This window comes from Equus asinus, chromosome 17 (assembly GCF_041296235.1).
Source record: "Equus asinus isolate D_3611 breed Donkey chromosome 17, EquAss-T2T_v2, whole genome shotgun sequence".
NCBI classification, from domain to species: domain Eukaryota; kingdom Metazoa; phylum Chordata; class Mammalia; order Perissodactyla; family Equidae; genus Equus; species Equus asinus.
The window spans coordinates 26,927,642-26,946,140 of NC_091806.1; the positions used below are offsets into that span (position 1 = coordinate 26,927,642).

The 18,499-nt window shown below is 33.8% G+C and overlaps 1 pseudogene; it reads left to right on the top strand.

Annotated features, from left to right (window-relative positions):
- Nucleotides 1-304: 304 nt before the first annotated feature.
- LOC139040586 (olfactory receptor 8K3-like) lies at nucleotides 305-1,230 on the top strand (annotated as a pseudogene).
- The last annotated feature ends 17,269 nt before the right edge of the window (nucleotides 1,231-18,499 follow it).

Here is an 18,499-nt window from a genome sequence, read left to right on the forward strand (position 1 = left end):
CCAAACTTTTCTAATGATAAGTTGTTGACAGAACCATAAAGGTACGGTATATACCTTGTAATGATAACCAATATGTGACACAAAGAATAAAATGACTACTATATATCTCAGGTTGTAACGGTTTCTAAATTGAGTCTAGATTTAATGACGAGGATGAGTCTTGTTCTAATCACTACATCTAAAAACGTTGGATTTATCTTATACATAATGGCTTTGCATACTAAAAGTTTAACAGATGATATTTCCTGAAACCCAATGACTCTTCTGATGGTTTTTCCCTCAGTTATTTTTCATAATGGCCTGGATGGACAAACAAAATATAACAGTGCTAAAAGAATTCATTTTCATGGGAGTCACAGATCATCCTGAGCTGCAAGCTCCATTATTTGGGCTCTTCCTCATCATCTATGTGATCTCAGTGGTGGGCAACTTGGGCATGGTCATCCTCACCAAGATGGACTCCAGGCTACAAATACCCATGTACTTCTTTCTCAGACATCTGGCTTTTGTTGATTTTGGTTATTCAACAGCTGTAGGACCCAAAATGTTGGTAAATTTTGTAGCTAATCACAATACAATCCCCTATAATTGGTGTGCTACACAGCTAGCTTTATTCATCTTGTTCATCATTAGTGAACTTTTCATTCTGTCAGCAATGGCCTATGACCGCTATGTGGCCATCTGTAACCCCCTTCTCTACACAGTCACCATGTCACAAAGGGTATGTTGGGTGCTGGTAGCAGTCCCTATTTCTATAGTGCCTTTCTCTCTCTGATAACCACCATAAAGATTTTTATTTCATCCTTCTGTGGCTCTAATGTAATTAGTCATTTCTACTGTGACAGTCTTCCCTTGTTAACTTTGCTGTGCTCAAGCACACGTGAAATTGAATTGATAATATTGATCTTTTCAGCATTAAATTTGGTTTCATCTTTCCTGATAGTCCTTGTGTCCTACATACTGATCCTTGTGGCCATCCTTAAGATGAACTCTGCAGAGGGCAGGCACAAGGCTTTCTCCACCTGTGGATCTCACCTGACAGTGGTAGTTGTATTATATGTGACTCTATTCTTTATGTACTTGCAGCCCAAGTCCAGTCATTCCTTTGATACTGATAAAATGGCTTCAGTATTCTATACTTTGGTAATACCAATGCTGAATCCCATGATCTACAGTTTGAGGAACAAAGAGGTAAAAGGAGCCCTTCACAGGATATGGAAAAATCTGTGAAACTCCCTGTATAAAGTTCAGTAGGTAATGTATATAGAATAAATTAGGTTATAGATAACTGTTTATTATATATAATAAGCAGTTAGAAGCAGTAATGTATAAAAGGCATGAGAAACTAGAAATGTTTTTCTTATTTTCAACTTATAGCTGTTCAAGTGGTGATCATCATTCTGTTATTAACTTTGATTTGTTCTCAAGTTTCAGTGCAACAGCCTGAAATCTGGACCACTATTCTCACATTGCCAAGTGCTTGTGATATAATTAAAGGGAAGTCTTTCTTGATGCATCTCCCATTAGATAATCTTTATTTAAATATTTACTTTACTAAAATATTTGCATTGTGTCTCACACACCATGTAAATCCCAGTGCCCATAATACTAACATACTGACATATAGAACATGGTAGTCACTGTTCTATGTTCTGGACATATATACAGCCATGAAGAATACATCGAAATATCTGTCTTAGTGATATTTTAACTCTATCTCCCTTATTGTGGACGGAATCTCAAATTTCTGTTAAATTATGATATGTGAACATGCATATGCTTGGGGAAGCAGAAATAGAAGTCTAATTATTTTCAAGTGGTATATTGTGTATACGAAAAATCCAGAAGAATCTTCAAGCTAAAACATTGTGAATATTGAGTTTTGTGAAGGAGGTTGATATAAGGTCAGCATATAAAATATCAATAACTTTGCTATATAATACAAAAAACAGGTAAAAGTGAAACTTTAAGGTATTATGCAAAAAAAAATCTGTAAAATATTTAGGTGAAAATCTAATGAACAATTTGCATGATTTCATTGCTGTAAACTATAAAGACATTAATGAGTTATTAAAGAAGACATACAAGTAGCAATATATCATGCCAATTGGTTGAAGACAAGAATGTTGTGATGAGGTCAGTTCTCCATAATTGTCCTATAGATTTAATGCAATAACAATAAAAATTCCAACAGTAGTTTTTAATATGCAAGTTAATATCAAAATTTATGTGAAAATGCAAAGGATCAAGAATAGCCAGGGCAATATCTTAGAATAAGAAAAAATAGAGAAGACTTCCAATAACAAATATGAATTCCTTTAATAAAGCTATATTATTTAAAAAATTGTGCCATGAGGCTGACCCTATGACATAGTGGTTAAGTTTGGTATGCTCCACTCTGGTGGCCTGGTTTCATGTGTTTGGATTCTGGGCATGGACCCACACCACTTGTCAGCCATGCAGTGGCAGTGAACCACACACAAAATAAAGGAAGATAGGCAAAGATGTTAGCTCAGGGCTAATCTTCCTCAACAACAAAAAAAAAATTTAAAAAGGACAAGATTGGTGACAGATGTTAGGTCAGGGTGAATCTTCCTCAGCAAAAAAAAAAAAAAAAAAAAAATTGTCGTGAATACAAGTATCGACAGACCAATAAAAGAGGTAAAAATGAAGCCCCAAAACAGACTCACATGTGTAATTTCACTTGATCTTAAGCAAAAGCTCCGTTACAATGTAGTGAGGAAAGGAGAGTTTCTCAGAAAATTGACCTAGTTCAACTGGGTTTCATATGTAAAATATGTACCTAATCATTTGAATTATATGTAAAAATTAATTGAGATATATTATGAATATAAATATGAAAGCTAAAAACCACAAGGTTTCTTCACAAAAAGTAGAATAATATCTTCATGACTTGGAAAAGCAAAAAGTTCTTAAACAGTGCACAAAAAATAATAACATTAAAGTTGGATAACTAGCACTCAGCCAAAAAATACATGAATGTGTTAAAAAAAATCATTAATCATTAGATAAGTGCAAGTTAAGATTATACTCTGATATCTCTACTTAACCAACAGGATGGCTAAAAGTAACAAGCTTGTTTCAACAACAATTCCAAATTTTGATGAAAATGTGGAGAAACTAAAATTCTTTTCCTTTCTTGCAGGAGTGTACGTTGCTATAAAATAATGGGGGAAAAAAGGCATGGTAAATACTAAATTTTAGTATGTGTATCCTCTATGATGCAGCAATTCCATTCCTGAGTAATGATGCCCACCGGAGGATAAGTGACAGAATGTTCTTGGCAGATGTAGTCATGATAGATGTTAAATGCATATCAAAGGTAGAATGGGTAAATATATAAAGTAACTTTCAAAAAAATGTATTCTGCACAACCCTTTTAAAAAGAAGAGGGAGAGAAGGAGGAGGAGGGGTAAGAAGATGAATGGATATAATATTAAGTGAAAGTCATCAGGCTCTCTAAAATTACCACTATATGTACAAATACAAATGATCCTGAGTTGTACTCATCAGATCTGGGCATTTTATATGTTATATATTTTGTTTTAGCAAGTGTGATACAGTTAAAGAAGTACTTCATATAAGCAAGAATGCAAGGTTGATTTCATATTTGAAAAACAATTGCATAAATTAACATTGCTATAAGTTAAAAGAAAAAATAAAATAGGTTTATAATAAAATTTGACTCCACTTTGTAATCAACTATTTAGCAGAGCAGAATAGAAGAAAACAGTGTTATAAATGATATTTTAAAAATCCTAAATATGGGGGAGAGAATGAATAGTTTTACACAGAGGATTTTTAGGGCAGTGAAAATACTTTGTAAGGTATCATGATGATGGATACATATCATTACCTTTAAAAAACCTCTATAAAACCAGTAACGTAATGTTGAAAAATTGCAAACTTCCCCTCTGAGATTGGTCCCAAGACTAGGAGACCCAGTCTCACCATTTATATTCAGTATGTATTGGACTTGTAGCTGGTTTGCTATGATAGGATAATAAATAAAAGGTATAAAGATAGGAAATCACAAACTGCCATTTTTAAATAATTTTGGTATATGTTATGGTTAAATACATAGAGGAAAACCTATAAATAATTTATTATAAATAATAAGGGAATTTAGCAAATTTGCTGGATGCAAAATAAGTTCAGAAAAATCACGTTTATTTCTACATCCTACCCACGATTAGAAAATAAAATTGAAGGAAATACATAAAATTTATGAAACCATTAAAAAACAAACTCAATTTAGGACTATGTCTAATACAAAAATCTAGGTCTTCATTAATGATATGTATAACAAGGCATTTAAAACAAGGCATTTAAAACAGATAAATTGATAAAAATTTATACAAAATATGTTCATGCAATGGAAGACATGCTATTGCAACAATGTCCAATATCTTTAGATTGATCTATAGATTAACTATCATCCCAACATAAATCCTTTCTTTCTGCTTTCCTTCCACCCTCCTTCCCTCCCTCCCTCTTTTTTTCCACCCTTCCTTTTTTTAATGCCTTTCTTCTTCCTTTTGAAGTTTGGAAGCTGACTGTAAAATTTATTCAGAAAAGCAAAACACCAAAAATAGCAAAGATAATCCTGAAGAAAGAGAACAAAGTTGCAGGAGTTACACTACAGGTGCCATAGACTATTATAAAGATATAGTAATTAAGAAAACATTTTCCTGAGGACAGACAGCCTGATCAATGGAACAGAATAGTGACTCCAGAAACATTTACACATTAACTGATACCTAATTTATAATAGAGGTCTCACTATTTTACAAAAGATAAAGAATAATCTTTTCATTAACTGCTATCAGATAACTTGTATATTTATTTTGAGAAAAAAATAATCTAGACACCTACCCATACCTTATACAGAATCAATTCCACCTGGATTAAATATCTAAATGTTCAATGAAAACAATAAACATTTTAGAGGAAAACATAGCAGACATCTTTGTAATATAGGAATATGTACAAATTTTCAAACAGAACACACAAAGCAATAAATATATAAAATTTATAAAGATTGATCGAACAATTTCAAGAAATTCTGTTCATCAAAATTAATGGTGTGAAAAGGGAAACACTCAGAGCGAGAGAGGATATTTTTTTATCAGACCTGCATAATCAGACATAATCTGAAAGAGAACTCATATGCAAAATATAAAAATAACTTACAAATCCTTGAATAATTTACATGAAATACAATACAAAGATGACAAAAGACATGAGCACTTTTCAGAAGAAAATATCGTTAAACATATGAAAGTTTCTCAGTTTTATTCCATTTTTATGAATATACCACAATGTCATGTGGTTGATAGACATTTGGAGTTGTATGTTGTTCCTTTTATCTGTCTAATCACTGTGGTGGGCAGACTTTGAGCATTTACTTGAATCAGGACAATATCCAATATATTGTACACCTTTGGGGAGATGATTTTCACATCTGTATGAATAGCACCCTGTGGGGGACTGGACTTGGCCACCCCAAGATATGTCTCTTTGGCATGAGGATTATTTTGGGCTGGTTACTTTTAAAAACTGCAGACAAGAAAGAAACTCGGAAAAGTGGAATTTCCTTACCCTTTGTTAAGAGACGTTTACATTTGTAAATAAATCTCCATCTGTAAATGTGTCTCCCTCACTGCACCAGGAAGAAGGGGGGATGACCTTATCTCTAGAAACTCTTAATCAAGTCTTTGCAAGCAAGGACTTAAATCTGCATAATAACCTTATTCTTGTTTACTGTGCTTTTCTGTAATCTCCCATAACTGACTCCCCCTACACCCAACATCCTTTTTTGTCTTTAGCTGTGGGCGGTATTTAAGGTGAAAGCCTCTGCCATTTTGGCAAGTTGCTCAGTTTGCCTGAGCCTCTCTCCAGTATACCTGTTATAAATCTTTGTTTAATTTTCTCCTGTTACTCTGTCTCATATAAATTTAATTTCTTGTCTGGCCAGAAGGACCCAGAGCAGGTAGAGGAAATGTCTTCTTCCCCTACAACACCCTAAAATAACATGGTGCCCAACCTTGACAACTGCATTGGCACTGTGCCTTTCCCCATTGTATCACTTAGGAATGCTTTTCCCATGCATGTAATGGATCACTCAACAAATACCACTTCAAGGAATGGGGTTTAATTTTTTAAAAGAATGATCAGATATTGGATCTTCATTACAGGTGGACAGATACGAGAGTTTGAAGACCACAGATGGTTTCTACTGACACTGCAGTGGTGGTGGCCTCATTACCACTGGGAAATGCCCTCACTTGACACCACTCTAGCAGACATGGGGAGGGGCACCTCAATACTGCCAAAGAGTTAACTTCCAGGCTCTATACTTGGTCTCCATTTACACCATATATTTGAGGTGACATATTCATTGCCAGAAGGAAGAAATGAAAGTCCTGGCTCTCTGCTTGACCTTCTCTGACATCATTCATTCCTATATTAGGGTTAGGACACTTCCTTACAGCTTTATGTGGGTGGAAGTCTAGGCTCCTCCTTTCACCTTTGCTTCTGTGATTGGGGATGTGGCAGCAGTTTTTGTGTGTGTGTGTGTGTGGTGTTTGGCTGGAATAGAGAGAATATTATCTAAACCTTTCCTGCCTTGCTAGTCTGCCCCTTTCCTGGTCCTCTATCTTGAGGAAGCTAGGTTTTTAGGGGTGCTTTTCTTTGTCTGCATCTGTTGGAATGTCTGTGTTTCTGGTTTCTTCAGCTTCAAGTCTGGGATATATATCATAAAAGAAAATGTAGGGATGTCACTACTGTGTTATTCCTTGAGTTTCAGAGTCCCTAGCATGTCTACCTTCTTCTTTCCACTTTTCAGTGTCTTATTAAGTTTGCTTTCTGTATTATGTCTAGGGTCTTTAGTGGTTGAATAGGGAAAAGTAAAGTTGCTTGATCTTCATGGAAGCAAAATTCTCTATTTCTGACCTTTTTTATAAGTTGTGTGAATGTCAAATGGTGACCAATAATTTTCACACATTTTTGTCCATTCCACTCATTTCCACTACTCATCTTAATGAAGTAATGCTCACGGAATACTCATTGAGTCCAGTATTTCAGTAACTTAGCAATAGAAGTCAGACACAGAATTGACAGTTTGAATTCCAATCTGAATTGTTCTACTTCTGAGTTGTTTGATTTTGAATATCATTTTTTGCATCCTATTTACTAAACTGCTTTGCTACCCATATAAATTCTCAAGATAAATATTAGTAGCTCGCTTTAGATGTAAGAAAACTGAGACAAAATTAAGACAACTTAATGTATATGATCACATCATTCTGCGGTGAATTTTCTCCAGTCACATACACCACCGGAGGACTGAAATGTTAGCAACTCATATAAGGTATGCTCTGCTTGGTCAAGGAAGCCATGTAGTTGCCATGACTCCCAACATTATACTTACACCAAAATATTCATAAATATTGGTATCATAACTTATATGAAGTAAAACATAAGCATAAACCACTATAAGTACATATTGTTAAAAAGTCAAGTGATTTATTTAGGCCATTAACAGTATACACTGGGAAATTAATTACTGATGTCCCCATCATTAAAGCATCACTATAAGCACCAAGTGAGAAGATCAATGTAAAGAGCCTGGCCCAGAGTAGGTGTTCAACAAAAGTGTGCCTCACATCCAAATGAATGACCATCAACTTAATCACACAGAGAGTAGACAGCAGTTTATTGTTTGTTTTATAATATTTATATATAAATCACTTCTTCTTTCTTTGAGTGTTACTGAATATCTCTTGCTTTACAGAATAGATTTTTAATCACCCAGACGTGTATGAAACTTTTTCCTTTTGGATTCCTTTATACATATTTTACCCTTTTGTCAAACTATAGTTTACAGAATCAATGGTCCCTGGAAAAACTCATAGAATGCCCTTGTCTCTGTAATCTGATTTGATGAGGCATTCTTTTTTTAAAAAATTCAATCAAATCAGTAAAGTATTTACAAAGTGTGAAAGTATTGCTTAAATGACCATATTTACTTAACTTAAATGGCAGGGATATCAACATATTAAAGAGCAGGGACATCAAGATATTTAGTAAGATGGTTCAGGAACCTACATTAATGACATTTAAAAATACCAAGCAGTCTGGCTTCTGTGACCATGGGAGACATTGCGTGGCAACATCTAATTTTGAAGCTCGTGAAGTAAAAGCTTGTTTCTTGCCCATATCTATTAAAAGTAGCTGGAATTTTTCCTTTGGGACAGCCTTCCCCAGGTTCATGGTGGGAGAGCAGCCCTAGAAGGTCACTAACTCTGACATTTTCTACCTTCAGAACTTCATTACTTCTGGAAAGAGAGAGAGTCCAATATCTTATATACCTTGATGGAGGCTTCTTGCATTTTCTGAGATCTGAAATAATTTTAGAAAATTAAATATTAATTCAGAATATGACTATATGTATATATACACACACACTCAGAAAATGCTCTGTGGCACTTCGTCACATTCCTTACCCTATAATAGACAGTATAGACAATTTAATGCTTCCTAAAAGTACAATTTCCATTGGGTGGTTGGATACCTATACTTTATATTCAAAGCTGTTCACATTTGTTTCAGAATTAACTGTCTTTCTCTTCTCTGTTAAAGTGTCATTTTAGAAATGATGAGAAACAAATGATGATTATTTTGGCTCATCTATAATTTATACCACTTATTTATTTTAATGAAAACATTTCAGTTGTTACAGTGGTGAGAAGGTAGGAGGAGTCCATTACTCCTGGGTCAAATTCTCTTGTTGACAATAACTAACTTTATTTCATTGGACAAGTTATTTAACTTCCTGGATCCAAAATATAATTGTGTTTGCTTTTTAAGATTGCTTAGAGTATTGAAGGAGATAATTCCAATAAAGTATTTAGGGTTCTTTGACTATAAATTAAACACAACAAATTAGATACATCGTTGCATAGCTAGATAGGACTCTGAAATACATTTAGTGTGTGATATCTTTTGGTTCACAGTGATCAATATTAAACTTTGAAAACTTTGTAATTGAACTGTTTCTATTTTGGAGCATTTCTGTCATGGTTATATAGTATTTATTTTTAATAATTTGTTTACTTTAGTAATCAAATGGACATCTCAAGTTTTCATTTACAAGCTAGCCTTGTTAAAAGTGAGACAAACAAAATAAATACCTATATATTTTTTGATATCCCCCATGCTTTTCAGAGATTATCAGCAGATTTGACAATATTGAGAGCACTTTCAACAAATATTGTCTGAATATTTCAAAACTACATTTTTACAGATCTGTCTTATACTTGCTCTTTCTTCTGCTACTCTAAGAGAATTAATTGAAAATTTTCTCTTAATAAAAAGATCGCTTATAAATACAAAACATTGTAAAGTATAATTTTACTTTAAATTATGGAAACAGCATATTTAAGAATAGAGAGTAAATTAAATATTCAAATATAAAACTATATAACTTTAGTAGAAAAATTTGATGGCAATGTTGTAAATTGAATTACATAATAAGATACAGATTTTACTTACATGAACTTTAGGATTCAAAAGACTGATAGGATTCTATCATATTTGAAATTTTCAGTTATCTGCAGAATGAATGCTAAAATAAAAAATAAAAGAAATAGGAAGATACTAAAAGAAATTAATTTACCAAAAATGAAAAATGTTTAGTATATCAGTTTATTTAGAATACTCATATCCATCTCCATGGTTTTTTACCCTTTTCTTAGAAATGAAATCAGTTAAGATTTTTTCTGAAGTTCAGAATGACCAATATATTAATAGCAGATAACTGAAGAACCTTTTTAATGTAGTGAAGTTTACTTCGTGAAAGAGAGTTGATCTTAAGTGTTCTGATCTCAAAAAGGGAAAAAAAAGATAACTATATGATGATTGAGATATTAATTAGCTTGATTTTGGTACTCTTTTCACAATACATACACATATCAAAGCATCATGTTGTACACCTTAAAGATATATAATTTTTATTTATCACTTGTAACCTAAAGAAAGCTGGAAAAATTTTTTTTAATTGCAGTAACATTGGATTATAACATTATATAGCTTTTGGATGAACATCATAAAATATTTCGAATTCTGTGCGGATCACACCATGTTTAACACCCAAAAACTAATTATAGTCCATCCCCTCACATGTGAGCCTAATCACCCCTTTTGCCCTCCCCCCTTCCCCTTGGTGACCACCAATACAATCTCCAATGCTATGTGTTTGTTTATCGTTTTTATCTTCTACTTATGAGTGAGATCATACGGTATTTGATTTTCTCCCTCTGACTTATGTCCCTCAGCATAATACCCTCAAGGTCCATCCATGTTGTCACAAATGGCCGGATTTCATCATTTCTTATGGCTAAGTAGTATTCTATCGGGTATGAATACCACATCTTCTGTATCCATTCATCCCTGGCTGGGCACCTAGGTTGCTTTCAAGTCTTGGCTATTGTGTACAATGCTGCAATGAGCATAGGGGTGCAAGTATCTTTATGCCTTTACATTTCCAATTGATTGGAAAATATTTAAATCAAAAAATAAAATAAAACATACATTGAACACAATAAAAAAATACAAAATTACATTCCCTAATCATATAAATTTGTTTACCACATTAGTATAATTTTCCCCAGATTCCATCATTTCTATTACTATTCACAAACCAGAAGTTAAGTTAAATAATATTAACAGCATTTTCCAATATTATCCATATAGAAAGGGCTTTAAAAAATCATAATACATCATCTTCCTGGTAACTTACTTTTCTTACATGAGAATTCACCATGAACATCTTTCTTAGCCAACAAACATTAAATATTGTTTTTAATATCAACATAAGTGTCATTTTAAAAATACAGTTGAGCATAGATCAGTCACTTTGTATTTGGCCATCCTTTGGTTGATGAACATTTGATTGTTTGCAGCTTTTTAGTTCTTTTGCCACTATAGAAAATGCTGGAATGAATAGCCTTGTGATTATAACAAGATATACTATTGTTTTTTATGTCTGAAATGTATATATAAGATTTATTCCACATGCTAATGATGTGCTGTTGGTTCAACATTTTAAAAATATCTATAATAATGAAATAAAAAAGAAAACATTGAGAAAAATTTCTATGCTTTGTGATTTTTTACCAAGTGATATTTCCTGGTTTTTTTTCAAAGAAAGGATACTAACATTTGCTGACACATCATTTTCATTGTATGATGATAAAATTGCAAAATGCTGATACTAGGTGAGTAGCATCACTTATTTGATATCATAAATACAAAAAGAAGAGTTCTAAAACATTACCTTCTTTTCAACAGAAAGCTCATGGTATTCCCAACTTTACTGGATAGGGCCATTTTCCCTTATTGCCACAAAATACATTTTTTCATCATCATTGTATTGATGAATAGTTTAGAAATAATGCTGCCAACCTATGTGAAAATCCTTTAGTATTTGTACACTCTCAAATTCTTCCCAGAGCAAGAAACTTTAGTTTTCTTTTGATTACTTATTTTGACTCCATATCTAATTAATGGCTTGATATATCAAAAGCTTTTAGTTAGCAAATTGTAATATATTTGTATTAATTCTTAAATGGAAATGCTTGCAAAGCACTAATGACTCAAGTGCATAAACTCAACCTCTGATTATTTACACAAATCCTCAGTGTGGATTTCCTACATGGACTCTGCAATGATTTCCTCAATTCATATCCCATGACTTCCTTGTGAAGATAGCAAAATATATTCTTTCTTGAAGGGATTTTCTCAAAGACTTAAAATTTTCCACATGGAACAGGAGGCCTTCTGGCTTTAAGATGATGGAGAGAGATTGCTTAAAAAAGAATTATCTCTTTTAATACCTTATCCTAAATTCCCAGGTTGCTCATCCCTTAATTTAACACCACAGTGTTGAGACCAAATTACAATTTTTAACAAGACTCAATGTTAAGTTCGAATCCATTTTTTTTCTTTTTCGATTTGAAACATACCTTTTTTTTTAGATAAAGTTAAAGTTTATTTTGTTTGAAGATGTTTCTGAGAATTTTGCAGCCTCCTTACAGATAAGTAGAAAACATTCATTTGCAAAACCAGGGTTAAGAGAGCTGCCTTTGAGACCTCCCAAAAGGATGGAATGTTGTTTGTCATGCAGCTGGCGGGTGTATGACAACTTGTGATTCAGTGGAGAGGGTGGTTGAGTATGCTAATTTTAGCACCTGCTTTTCTTCATAGACGAATTGTCTCTTCTTCCTGCCTATTATCCCTGCCAAATGACTAATCCACAAGGTGCTTTGGAACATTTAGGTTGGCGTGTTGTTAAAAAAAGAAAAAGATGACAAAAATGTTGATTGCCTTAATGTACATATGTGCTCAGCAGCATTTCTCAGTAGATGCACTTTTCCTGAGCTTATTTAAGTAGATCAAGCTGCTTCTAGCTGATACCTTTGCTGAGGTCTCAGGGTCATAACTTGATTGTCTTTTCTTTATATAGGGTAATAAATCCAGAGGCCTAAAGGAACATTCTGCCAGTCTGGATCTGGACAGCTCTGTGTCCAGCACTTTAAGTAACACCAGCAAAGTAAGCACAGTTTTCTTTATATGACACCTTGAAGAAACCAGCAAATGGGTCTTGTTCGGTTCCTATTGTGGGGACCTGAAATTGGCCACCCCAAGATATGTCTCTTTGGCATCAGGATTATTTGAGGTTGATTGCTTTTGATAAACTGGGACAGGGCAGGAGGCTCTGAGAAATGGAACTTGCCCTTCCTTAGGACACATTTACATTTGTAAGGTAAATCTCTATCTGTAAAAGGTGCCTCCCTCTCTGTACCAGGAAGAAGAAAGGAGATGACCTTCTCTCTAAAAACTCTTAATCAATACCAAAGGCAAGGACTTAAATCTGCATTTTATTGTGGTAGTCTGGTAACCTCCTGTAACTGACTTCCCTCCCCCTCCCAACTTTGGCATTTCTTTAAGGATTAAGCATCTTTCTTTAGGCTGGGAACCGATTGCGGCGCTCATCTGTGACCCCCCCCCCCCAACCCGAGGCAACACACCTGCCACCCTGCGGCGCTCACTGAGACAGCAGACCTATCTGCCGTTTCCTTCAAGCGCTGTGCTGACAGAGCAGCCTCGTGACTATTGTAAAAGGGACTTTTCAATCACATGTGAAACACCCCGTTTGGGGGCTATATAACCACTCTGTGCACCCCACTTCTTCAGTGCCCTTTCTTCCTTCAGGAAGCAAGGCCCCAGGCCATGGTTCCTCATAAAGCTTTGTTTAATTTTCTCTTGCTATTCTGTCTCATGTGAATTTAATTCATTCTCCAGCCAGTCGAACCCCCATTTGGGGAGAGGAAATGTCCTCCTCCCCTACACTATCTATAGAGCTGATCAAAAAGAACAAAAGAAACCTTGTATCTCCAATCATGAAAAGTTTGGTGCTTCCAGACTTCTTGGTGCAGATGGAGGGCTGGTCTGCAGTTCTACTGTAACATAAAAGTTTTACATAACAAAGCAGATGGCCACTCCATAGGCAAAGAAACAAGACCATAATTTTAGACCACTAAGATCTAATTTATTGCAAGCAACCAATGGAATTTTTTTCACAAGTTGATTTTCCAACATTAAAAATAATTAAAATTGGGAAAATCTTAAAGGTGGGTTTGTGAGGGGCCGGCCCCGTGACCCAGCAGTTAATTTTGTGGGCTCCGCTGCAGCAGCCAAGAGTTTCGCTGGTTGAGATCCTGGGCGCGAACATGGCACTGCTCCTCAGGCCATGTTGAGGTGGCATCTCACATTCCACAACAAGAAGGACCCACAACTACAAAAATATATACCTATGGGCTGGGCAGATTTGGGGAGAAAAAGCAAAAAAAAAAAAGGAAAGAAAAGTAGATTGGCAACAGTTGTTAGCTCAGTTGCCAATCTTTAAAAAAGGAAAGTGGGTTTGTGAGTTCTGAGAGGCACTCAACTTCCTGAAACTTACTTTATCCAGGAATCAAATTTTAATATTCAAATAATTTAGTAACAGACACCAAATGTGATTGTTCTTAGAGTAGACAGGTCTGGACCTAATCACATGAAATACAATTTTGGGGGCTCAGGGCAGACCACCCTAAAATATCTCACAATGTCATATCGATTATTTTGAATTAAAATTACTTGAGAAGCAGTCAGTGAAAAAAAAAGAGGCATTTTGACCCTCTTCTCTCTCTTCTTCCTGAAAACAGGAAGTAATTCCCCCATGTGAAAGATAATTTCTCTACATTTTTTATCACCAAAGTGGGAAAGTGAGAGCTGAGAAGCCTAAATAAACAAACATTATTTCATTTCTAATTTGTTACCTCAAACCCAAACTCTGCTTAAATTCCTTAATAGTTAAACACTCAAGCCTACGTTTCTTCGTCCTCTCAAATCCTCACAAGTTTATTGTTACTTTGTGTAAAAAATATATATATTAGCTGCCTGCTTTGTTTACTCTCTGAGCATCATTTTTTATGCTCTCCCATGTACACATATTAAATTGTTTTCATTTTTTCCCATAGATGTAGTCTTGTGTCAATTTTGTTATTAGTCAAGCCATAAGAACTCAAGAGTGGTAGAGGGGGAAATTTCCCTTTCTAACACAAACAAGGTCTCCCATGTATGGCTTTACATCTGCTTCTGTACAGTAAAGAAAAGATCCAGAATAGCTAAAGCATCTTGAAAAAGAAGAAAGTTATAGAATTTATAATACTGTTTTCAAGACTAACCATAAATCTATAGTAATCAAGATAGAGTAATATGCTATAAAGATAGTAAATAGATCAATGGAAAAGAATGAAGAGACTAAAACGTGTGCATATATATGTTCAACTGATTATCAGCTAAGAGGCCAAAGTAATTCAATGGGATCCAACACCTATATAAATATTCTCTACAAATCAATAATGAAAAGGTGAACAACTTAATAAAAATGGAGGAAAAGAACTGAAATACATTTGTGTGACAGGAAATTTATAGACATGTTCAAATATAACAAAAGAGTTTCATTTTTAAATATTCTGTTTGGCTCTTCTCTAGTAGTTATATCCTATCTTTTTCACCTAAAATGCAATCATAAGGAAAAAAATAAAATAGTGTTTTCATTGCCTGAAAACAGTTTTTTAGATAACACATCCTCCTTTTAACATTCACTTTACCCCATTCCTTGAAATAATGACTATGTGAAATGCTGACCCTTTATTAACATATTTGATTGAAAAAATATATACTACTCATGAATTTATATTCCGAATCCTCACCAAATATGATTGAAATTATTTTATTCCAATTAATATAATTTATATGACTTTTTAATGAAAGACCCAGAGTACCAGCATAGAATATGCTTTCATGTTAGCTCATACACTTAGTGGATTTTCTAAAGATTTTCCTATCTCCCTACTATAATATCAGTCTCCCTTATTGTGCGCAATAAATATATTGTATTGTGATATCACTACACATTCAATGGACCATGCTTGTGAGAGTTCCTTATATCATTTGAGAACACATTTAATTGTTTTTATAATGGTCATTGTTCTATTTTCTGATAGTTTTTGAACAGAAATGTACTCTAAAATCTGTTGTACAATTTTGAATAGATAGAGGTGACCAGACTATATCTCAGACTTAGCAAATGGGAATCACTAGATACAGGTCAATAAATCTACATTTTAACAAGCTCCATGAGTGCTTCTGACATTTAGCCTTAGGAATGAGTCTTGACAAATAGTCAAAGAACTCAACTAGAAAAGGTATATGAAAAATCATATTAACATTCTATGAATCTGTTTACTTTATTTATAAATGGATTACAGTTTTGAAGAGCTTCAAGTAGAGGCACTAAATCCTCAGTCATAATAGTTATGATATAAGAAAAGAAATGTAACCTACAAGACAAAACTAGACTCATAGACATGGAAAAATTGTTAATTAAGATATCCTCATATTACCCCCCCAAAATCTGTTTCAAACTGTTTCCTACTAATTCTCTTGCTAGTTAAGTTATCCAAAGGGTTGTCTTCTAAATTATTCATCTTAGGGAGAAGGAATATGAGGCATGTCAGAGGATGTTTTTTTCTCAATTACACTAACATCATGATAAAGCCTTTAGTTGAACTTTGCATTGTCTCTTGTTTCCTTTAATATTTTATAAAATTATTAATTTCAGAATGGGCAGCTAGAGAATATGCTTTAGTAAATGAGGAAGCTACCACAGTTCTTTGGAATATTTTTGTTTCCCTGAAATTAGATATGAGAACTCATATATCCACTAAAAAATAGTAAAGAATGAAACTATGTAGCATCTTTTAGTATACAGGCTCTTGCTAATCACTGTTAAAACACTGATATATTGATGGAGTCTAATGTTGCAAGATGGAAATCCTTAATTTATTACTTTCCCTTTGTTTGTCTGAGCAGCCAAGCTGTGTTTACTGGGCATGGTCCTTACTACATGTTTATTCACCAATGCTATGACCTATAAATCTTGTTAGTGATGAGACATGAGAGCGAGGAAATGGATGTTGCAGGATGAACTAAGCCATGCATTACATTTGGATGCTTGCAGTGGTTGTTACATCTCTGAATAGAAATCTATGAATTTACACTGCACAAAACCATCAGATGAAATATATGCAGGACTCACTGTATAAAGTTCCTGAACTCGCATATAAAATGTATTTTTAGTTTTCCATGGCCCTCTATAAAATGTCCTCTATCAGTTATGCTTTATTTAAATTTTTAACCTGATATGGTATTTTTATATAAAGAAACAGAAAAAGAATTGGGAAATCAAAGGGACTCAATATTTCTAATTCATCAGTAAGGGTTTCCTCTTAATTACATTTAGTGTCGAATGGCTTGTCCAGGGACAATACCCGTGCTCCTAAAGACTGTTTTGCTTGTTGTTTAAAAAGCATTGTACTGTACATACACAATGAACATGCATTGCAATACCAAACCACAAGTCATGGCATTTTATAACAAACAAAAGCAGAGATGGGACATCTAGCCAAGTGTACCAGATGTGTTTCTCAGTTGGAAAAAAAAGAGAGACATTGTATATTCATAGAATAATTAATTAATATTGAAAAAATGTAGCTCAAACATATTTAACTTCCTGTTTTGATCGCCATTTACACAATGTAGCCAGGTTGTGATTTCCAAGCTTTTGCTATATTTTCTCTTTCTGTCAGTGTCCTGTTCATACACCATAAAAAAGAAATCTAAGATTCCATCCCCCCTTCATTATATTGCAACACAGTGTTATAGTTAAAAATTTATTTAATTTGAAACTAAAGAAAAATTTTAAATTCATCATCAGTATAAAAACACAAGTCCACCCTTCTTTCTCCACACACTAAATTGATGATGTATTTCTTATTCATCATCTGGTTCAGAGTGACTAGGATGTAAGCTAATGCCCAGAGATTTTACCATACATACAGTACATACAGTGTTGGGGAGTAGGTACTTTAAGGAATTGAATGCACCTTTCACAGAAAGCTATTTGTAAGAATTTTAAAAATGTAATTCCTACCTGCCTTTAAAAGCCAAATACAAAAACTGACACTAAGAATCTACAACAACAGAAGTATTTTTAAAAAATAAACTAATGATAATATTTGAAGAGTTAGGAGAACCTTAGACCAATAATATGCTAAGGGCAGAGCTACAGATATGTTCTTCAAAAACAGGGAATCAAATCAATATTTTCAGCCTACCTTAGGATCTAAACTGAGCACAAACTGTAATTTTTCTCATAATCTTACTTACGTCATGCTTTGAGGTAAGTCCTTTGGGACAGAGACACTGACAAAACCATGCAATCAGCTGCTAATCAGACTCATTATGAGGATAAATAAGAGCACCCTCTACCTGGGTAGATTACAAGAGTATATTTCAAAATGGACTTTGACTCATTGATGTCTGTTAACATTGCTATAGTACCTCAAGATAAGAATTTTAAAATGTAAGTAGAGTATAACACAATGAACTAGAATTAAAAAGTTTGGAGTACATTTTGTAAAATAAAGTGTTTTAAAGGTCTTTCGGAGTATTGAGGTGATGATAAATAAAGGTCAGAGTTCAGCCATCAATAAGCTTACTTACAGTCTAAAGAGAGGAAGATAGCAATCAAGCAGGTTCAGAATGATGAGTTACAGTAATCTGATGGAGTTAAGTACTGGATACAAAGGGAACACATGAGAGGAGATCCTGTAACTAGAAGAATTTGAGAAAGGGAATGTTATGAGAAAATTTCTCTTGGTAAGCATTATCAAAACCAATATGGAAAAATTTAAAGCAAAGAAAGTTTCAAGCATATTGATTGAAACAAACAGAAAATAACTAAATGCATATTCAATAAAGTAAACAATAGTTGTAAGTACAAAAGAGCTATTAGTAAATTCTGAAG